Source organism: Giraffa tippelskirchi, chromosome 4, assembly GCF_054371585.1.
Source record: "Giraffa tippelskirchi isolate mGirTip1 chromosome 4, T2T-mGirTip1v1.2.pri, whole genome shotgun sequence".
Classification (NCBI taxonomy): domain Eukaryota; kingdom Metazoa; phylum Chordata; class Mammalia; order Artiodactyla; family Giraffidae; genus Giraffa; species Giraffa tippelskirchi.
In genome coordinates, this window is record NC_137278.1 from 139,402,912 (window position 1) to 139,410,829 (window position 7,918).

Consider the following 7,918-nt stretch of genomic DNA (forward strand, 5'->3'; position numbering starts at 1 on the left):
CTATGCCAAAGCCTTTGACTGTGTGGATCACAATAAACTGTGGAAAATTCTTCAAGAGATAGTGATACCAGACCACCTGACCTGCCTCCTGAGAAATCTGTATGCAGGTCAAGAAGCAGCAGTTAGAACTGGACATGGAACAACAGACTGGCTCCAAATCAGGAAAGGAGTACGTCAAGGCTGTATATTGTCACCCTCCTTATTTAACTTATATGCAGAGTACATCATGAGAAACGCTGGGCTGGAAGAACACAAGCTGGAATCAAGATTGCTGGGAGAAATACCAATAACCTCAGATATGCAGATGACACCACCCTTATGGCAGAAAGTGAAGAAGAACTAAAGAGCCTCTTGATGAAAGTAAAAGAAGAGAGTGAAAAGGTGGGCTTAAAACTCAACATTCATAAAACTAAGACCATGGCATCTGGTCCCATCACTTCATGGCAAATATATGGGGAAACAGTGGAAACAATGTCAGACTTTATTTTGGGGGCTCCAAAGTCACTGCAGATGGTGACTGAGCCATGAAATTAAAAGATGCTTGTTTCTTGGAAGAAAAGCTATGACCAACCTAGACAGCGTATTGAAAAGCAGAGCCGTTACTTTTCCAACAAAGGTCGGTCTATTCGAAGCTATTGTTTTTCCAGTAGTCATGTATGGATGTGAGAGTTGGATTATAAAGAAAGCTGAGCCCTGAAGAATTGATGCTTTTGAACTGGTGTTGGAGAAGACTCTTGAGAGTCCCTTGGACTGCAGAGAGGTCCAATCAGTCCATCCTAGAGGAAATCTGTCCTGAATATTCATTGAAAGGACTGATGCTGAAGCTGAAACGCCAATCCTTTGGCTACCTGTTGCGAAGAACTTACTCATTGGAAAAGACCCTGTTGCTGGGAAAGATTGAAGGTGGGAGGAGATGGGGACGACAGAGGATGAGATGGTTGGATGGCGTCACTGACTCAATGGACGTGAGTGTGTGTAAGCTCTGGGAGTTGGTGATGGACGGGGAAACCTGGCATGCTGCAGTGATGGTCACAAAGAGTCAGACATGACTGAGTCACTGAGCTGACTGACTTCCTCATTATGGATATAAATGATTTCACTACTTTTTTGTTTTAACCTTCTTATTAGCTTTATAAATTGTTGATTTACTGCCTTTACTGTTTATTTGCCTTTACCAATAAAATTTTTTCTTTTGTGCTTTTCGTATTTCTAGTTTTGACCTTTTTTTTTCCACTTAGAGAAGTATCTTTACCTCATTTCTTGTTTAACTGGTTTAGTGATGCTAAACTCTTTCTAACTTTTGCTTGTCTAAAAAAACTTGCTCTCCCTATCAAATCTGAACGAAAGCCTTGCTGGGTAGAGTATTCTTGGTTGTCATTTTTTTTCCTTTTATCACTTCCTAAAAGTGCTAACACTTTAAAAAAGTGGAGTATCTTGCCATTCCCTCTGGCCTGGAGAGTTTCTGTTGATATGTCTGCAGATAGCCTTATGGGAGTTCCCTTGCACATAACTTGTTGCTTTGCCCTTGCAGCTTTTAATATTCTCTAACTTCTGCCATTTTAATTACAGTGTGTCTTGGTTTGGTCCTCTTTAGGTTGATTATGTTTGGCACTCTCTGTACTTCCTGAAACTGGATGTCCATTTCCTCTCCCAGGCCAGGGAAGTTTTCCACTACTATGTCTTCAAATATGTCTTGGCCCCTTTCTCTCTCTTTCTTCTCCTTCTGGGATCCTTATAATGTGAATGTTTTGATGCTGTCACAGAGGTCTCTTAAACTGCCCTCATTTTTTAAAATCACTGTCCAGTTTCAGTGATTTCCACTAGTGTCTTCCAATTTGCTAATTCATTTCTCTGTATCATCTAATCTACTGTTGATTCCTTCCAGTGTATTTTAAAATTTCAGTTGTATTCTTCATCCAAGTCTGGTTGTTCTCTATATTTTTTTAACTCTTTGTTAAAACTTTCTAACTACTCCCTCTGCTTATCCATTTTCCCCTCTGAGTTCTGTGAGCATCTTTATCAGATTGGTTGCTTATCTCTACTTCATTTAGTTCTTCTTCTAGGGTTTTATCTTCATATTTCTCTGCTGCCTCATTTTGCCTAATGTGATATTTTTATTTCAATGTGTTTGGTAGGTTGGTTTATGTTTCCTGATCTTGGAAAATAGGCCTTGTGTAGGAAACATCTTATGGATCCCAGCAATGTACTCCCCTCTGGTCACCAGAGCTACGCTTTAGGAGGGCCCTCTTTGTGGGATGCGTGGGTCTTTATGTTGTGGTGGGGCTGACTAGTGTAGAAATACTTGGATGTGTGACTGCCCCTTGGTCTGGTCAGTTGCCAGGCCCTGCCTCATGTGGAGTCTGCTGATAGGTGAGACTGGGTCCTGGTGTAGCAGATTGCATGTCCAGAGAAGTCCTTGTGTTGGTACTGGCAATCAGGTGAGTGGTGCCAGGACATGAGGTGACTGGCTATGAAACTCTGGGGATCCTCAGGCTCATGTTGGCCTACTGTTGGGCAGAGCTGGGTCCCCAGGTACCTGGCTGCTGGGCTTGGGGTCCTAGCACTAGTATCAGCCTGCTGATAGATGAGGTCAACCGTTGACATGCTGCCTATGGAATCTGGGTGAGCCAGAGCTGATCGCGGCATGCTGGTACATGGCACCAGATTCTGCCATGCTGGCTGAGGGGGAAAAATTGTTCTGAGCTTGTGTTTGACTACTATGGGGTGTGGCCAGTGTCCAGCATGCTGGTAGGTAATGGGTCTTGACTTGGCTGTCTATGAGGTGTGGTTGTTTGGGGCCTGGTGTCAGCCGGCTGGTGGAGGGGCCAATCTGACAGCTAGCCATGGGGGCCCCTGGGTCCTGGGGCTAGTAGACTTATTGGTGGATGGGGGTAGGTCTTGGACTCTCTGGTGGATAGAACTGAGTCCCAGGTTGGCTAGGTGCTCAGGGGATCCTATAGCAGTTGGCCTGCTGGTGGGTGGGGACCTGGCCTAGGGCATCCCAGGGCTGGTGATGACTAAGTGTTGGGCAGGGCCAGGTCCTAACACTAATAAGCTAGAGGGAGGATTTCAAAATGGTGCTTAACAGCATCAGTGTCTTCATGGTGAAATGAGCTTCCAAAAATGGTTGCTGCCAGAGTCTGTGGCCCCAGGGTGAGTTTCAATTGACTTTTGCCTCTCTAGGAGGCTCTCCAATATTTAACAAGTGGGTCTGACACAGGCCCTTTTCAACTTACTGTTTTGCCCTGGGTCTCAGGGTGTGTGAGATTTTCTGTACATCCTTTAAGAGTGGAGTCTCTATTTCCCACACTCCTCTGGCTCTCCTAAAAGTAAGCCTCACCAGCTTTCAAAGACAGATGTTCTGGGGGTCTGTTTTTCTGGTGCACGACTCTTGGTCTTGGAAGCTCAATGTGGGTCTCAGACCCCATACTCCTTGGGGAGAACTTTTGTAATTATAATTATCGTCTCATCTGTGAGTTGCCTAGCTGGACTGTGGATCTTGACTGTACTGTATCTATGCCTCTCCTATCTGTCTTGTTCTTAGCTGGTTCTGGTTCTTAGCTGGTTCTGGTTCTTAGCTCAGAAGATGTTTTTTGCTAGTCTTCAGGTGACTTTCATGGATAATCGCTTTGCAAATAGCTATAGCTTTGGTGTGCCTTTGGAAGGAGGTGAGCTCAGGGTTTTCCTATTCCACCATCTTGGCCATTTCTCTCTCTAGCAGAAGAAAGATTTTCCTCACACGTGGACCAGGGATACTGTGAATTCTTGATCTTGATCCTAATGACTCTAAACTTAGAAAACAATTACAACTGTGTCACAGTAGAGCATATGTCTGTAGAATGGTGACATACTGAAAGATATTTTGTAAGTGAACAGAAGCCTGTAAGTAAACAGAGCTTAGAGAGCAGTTAGAAGTGGAAATTTGAGAGCCATAAACAGAGATGCAGAGGGTGAATTAATTTAACCAATATGCATTGAGCACTTACATATGTTGGGTAATCTTTCTAGGCACAGGCAAAAAATTTTGAGCGTTAGCACATGTTACTACCTTTAGAGTTTATATCTAGGCACTAGAGCCTTAGGGACAAGAGGGAGACTGATTAGAAGGGATATTGTGATACTAATAATTAAAAGAATATGCTTATTCATGTAAATACAACTTTTAAGTTTCCTAGGCATTGAACTGTAATTCTGTCATTGAACTGAAATCTGTAACAGCAGTTCAAAAATAGCAATGTTATATCTAAACATTTTGTGGGATCTTAAAAAATACAGCATTTAAATTTATACATGAGCTAAAAAATGAAGCAAGTCCTGTCATAATTTGACAGGCATAATCACTTATCCTTTAAGGCAAACAGTAACCTAATAGTAAGATGCTAATAGTGTCTTGGTGCAGGTGTGGCTAATTAGCTATTGGATTAAGCTGAATCGTACTCTCTTCTTTTACCTGTGCATAATGTTTGTGCAGAATGCAAATATGAGCTGTAAGCTGAAGTGTTTTAAGTGCCAGCTATGGCCCATGGATTGATCTTGAAGCAATGAGGATTTTGAATTGGGCAATAATCATGGCTTAATTGTAGCTTAGAGCTTAGTCAGACTCCTGGTTCTCCTCCTGACGGTCAAGGGTTGCCCTCAGATAGGAAGTTTAGTTAATTTGGGCTCTGGTCAAGTGGCTAGGTGAGAAGACAGAGTCATTTCTTATTCTTTTCATATTCATTTCTAGCAGTTGGACTGCTCTGAGAGAAATGGTAGGTAGATTACTAGTATAATTAGGGATCATACATTTGTTTATTCAGCAAATATTTATTGAGTACCTACCATGTTCCTGCACTCAGCATATGGTAGGAGTGATATAAATGTTGAATGAAATATAATCACTTGAGAGTTAAAAAAAAGCCTTCTTGAAATAATCTGTACATTTTGGACTTACCTTAATGAGGAAGTTAATTCTATTTGTGTGACTGAAGTATGGAAGAGCTGCTGAAATAGTTTATTTTACTCTCCTACATGTTTTTCAGCCTCCTTTCAGTTGAGAGGGAGAAAATACTAGCCCTGGCTAATGTGATGTATTGCCTTTTGGGTTGAGACTGTGGGAGTCCCAGTGAATAAGGAGGGAGGCTATGTCTTCTAGATGACAAAGAAGAAGATGGTGAAGCTGTGTGGAAGGAAGCCGTTGTTGATTTCTGCAGGACATGTCACCTGAGGAGGAAAGAAACTCTTGTTGTATTAAGAGAACCTTCGAGTTCAGTCGGAGAAGGCAATGGCACCCCACTCCAGTACTCTTGCCTGGAAAATCCCATGGACAGAGGAGCCTGGTAGGCTACAGTCCATGGAGTCGCTAAGAGTCAGACACGACTGAGCGACTTCACTTTCACTTTTCCCTTTCATGCACTGGAGAAGGAAATGGCACCCCACTCCAGTGTTCTTGCCTGGAGAATCCCAGGGACGGCGGAGCCTGGTGGGCTGCTGTCTATCGGGTCGCACAGGGTCGGACACGACTGAAGCGACTTAGCAGCAGCAGCAGCGAGTTCAGTAAAGTATTTGGGGTTTGTTTTTTTAGTGTCATGTTATGAAGTCTATCCTGACTAATAAGAACTATTGTGTACTTTGTTTTTTTAAGGATTTTTACACTATATCAAAAAAACCACAAAATAAAAAAGGGATCAGTTGATGAATATCTTAGAATTCTTTCCAGAATCTCTGCCCCCACAGTCATGAAGGTTGCCTATCACCTTGTTCTCCTCTGCTCAGTCTGCAGCTTGTTGAAGGATCACTGGAGATGACTCAAACTCTAGTTTTTAAATCAAACTTGTTCTGCCAGATCCAAGACCCTGAATTTATTCAAATTGTAGAAATATTCTTTGACCACCCATCCACCAAAATATCTCCCATTTGGATCAACAACAGCTTTAACTGTTGATTCAACCCTATCAAATTCTGAAACTATTCTTACTACTTCATCATCAGGGGCACCAGGGATTTCAACTATCACACATTTTACAGCTATGCCATATTTTTCACACTCTTCCTTGGTGTCAGCTTCCAAATCTTCATCTACCTCTCCTGCACCAACTATGCTCCTTAGTATTGTGCTGTGCTTAGTCGCCTCCAACTCTTTGTGACCCCATGAACCACGTGCCAGGCTCCTCTGTCCATGGGGATTCTCCAGGCAAGAAAACTAGAATGGGTTGCCATGCCTTCCTCCATGTTCCTTAGTAGGACCGCTTTATTAGGACACAAATATTTCAGTTAATGGATTTGAATCTGACTTCCTGGCTGCATCTTTCTGAGTGGTGTCGCTCATGATGATTTTGCCTTCCCACTTTCTGGTCTTCTCCACCGACAGCATTGTGCTCAGGCCCTGCTCAGTCTTCCCAAGAAGCCATACTTCTGCATGATTTTCTGTTATTGTTTGTGCGCCCCCACCCCCAACCCGCCCCATGTTGGCGAGGAAGGAGTAGCTGGGGCCAGTCGGGGACCTGGGTCTGTCTTGTTGCTCCTATGCTGGGGGAGAGATAGCAGCTTTGGAAGCCTGGGAGCGGAGTCTTGAATCCTCTTCGTAAGGAAAGCCTCGGGGTAACTCTTTGTCTTTCTCTGCAAGAGAAGCGGGTGGTGCAGTGGCAGCTCCGCCCATACTTCTCACTCATAATATTCATGTTCATCAATCTGGATCTCCTAACCTGAAAAACCTACGAGCTTCATTCTGGCTTTACGCCTTTTTTCTCTCTCTTTTGTCTTTGCAGCTCCCGCTGCCTCCACTCCTCTCTTGGGCCCCTCACTACTTTCTCATAATCGTTAGGAAACGCTGGATCATATTCCTCAGCTGTAGGGATCAAAACTTCTCCTGCAGAAAACCCACGGGGAACAGGATCTTTGAGGCCCGTGGCTGCGTATGGCGGGGTGTCCTGGATCTGCTGCTCATCTGAAGAGCCACCTCGCTTAAAGTCGATGGATGACTGGGGCAAGGACTGTACTTTGTATTGTCCCCTGGCTCTTGGCCTGAGAGCTGCTTTCTTCATCTGGAGCTGAGACTGCAGAAGTTTGAAGTTTGGGGACCAACCTTCTGTTTTTGAATCACTATTCTCCACTCCCAGGTCTTTGTATACGGACATCTTCTTAGTTTAATGCCCACCGGACAGGTGGACGCTCCGGCTGCGGCAGGGCACCTGGGCCCAGATGCCCTGGACCTGGCAGGCTGGGTGCTCAGAGTCAGCCAGTGTGTACCTTCTATTGTAGAGAATTTGTTGTTGTTGTTGCCGCCACATTTTGTATTGTAACAAAAGACTGCAGATAATTAAATTACCATTGCCAAAAGGTAGCTTAGATAAAGTTTAGTATCCTGGACCATAGAATATCAACCAGCCATTTGAAAGAATGTGCTGATATGGAATTTTCTCTCAGATATGTTTTCACCAGGATAAAAAAACATTCAGAACAGTGTTCACAGTTTCAATTAGTATAAAAAAGAGACTCTGTCATCTACTTACATTATCTGCATGCACAAATGAACACATGTGGTCTTTTTTGTTGTAGTAAAATATACTTAGTATAAAATTTAACCTTTTAAACTGTACTGTTTGGTAGAATGAAATATAATCACATTTTTGTGCAACTGTCACCATCATCCATCTCCTGAAAGTTTTTCATCTTCTCAGATGGAAGTTGTATACCTATTGAACATTAATTCATTTCCCTCTTACCCCAGCATCTGGTAACCACCATGTCATTTTCATTGCTATGAGTTTGATTACTCTATGTATCTCATATATGTGGAATTATGCAGTATTTGTTCTCTTGTGATTGGCATATTACTTAGCATAATATCTTCAAAGCTCATCCATGTTGAGCAAGTGTCAGATTATCTTTCCTTTTTAAAGCTGAATAATATTCCCATCATTTGTATGTATGACATTTT

The 7,918-nt window shown here is 43.0% G+C and overlaps 1 pseudogene; it reads right to left on the reverse strand.

Annotated features, from left to right (window-relative positions):
- Positions 1–5,806: 5,806 nt before the first annotated feature.
- Positions 5,807–7,115, reverse strand: LOC145544858 (splicing factor 45-like; annotated as a pseudogene).
- Between the last annotated feature and the right edge of the window lie 803 nt (positions 7,116–7,918).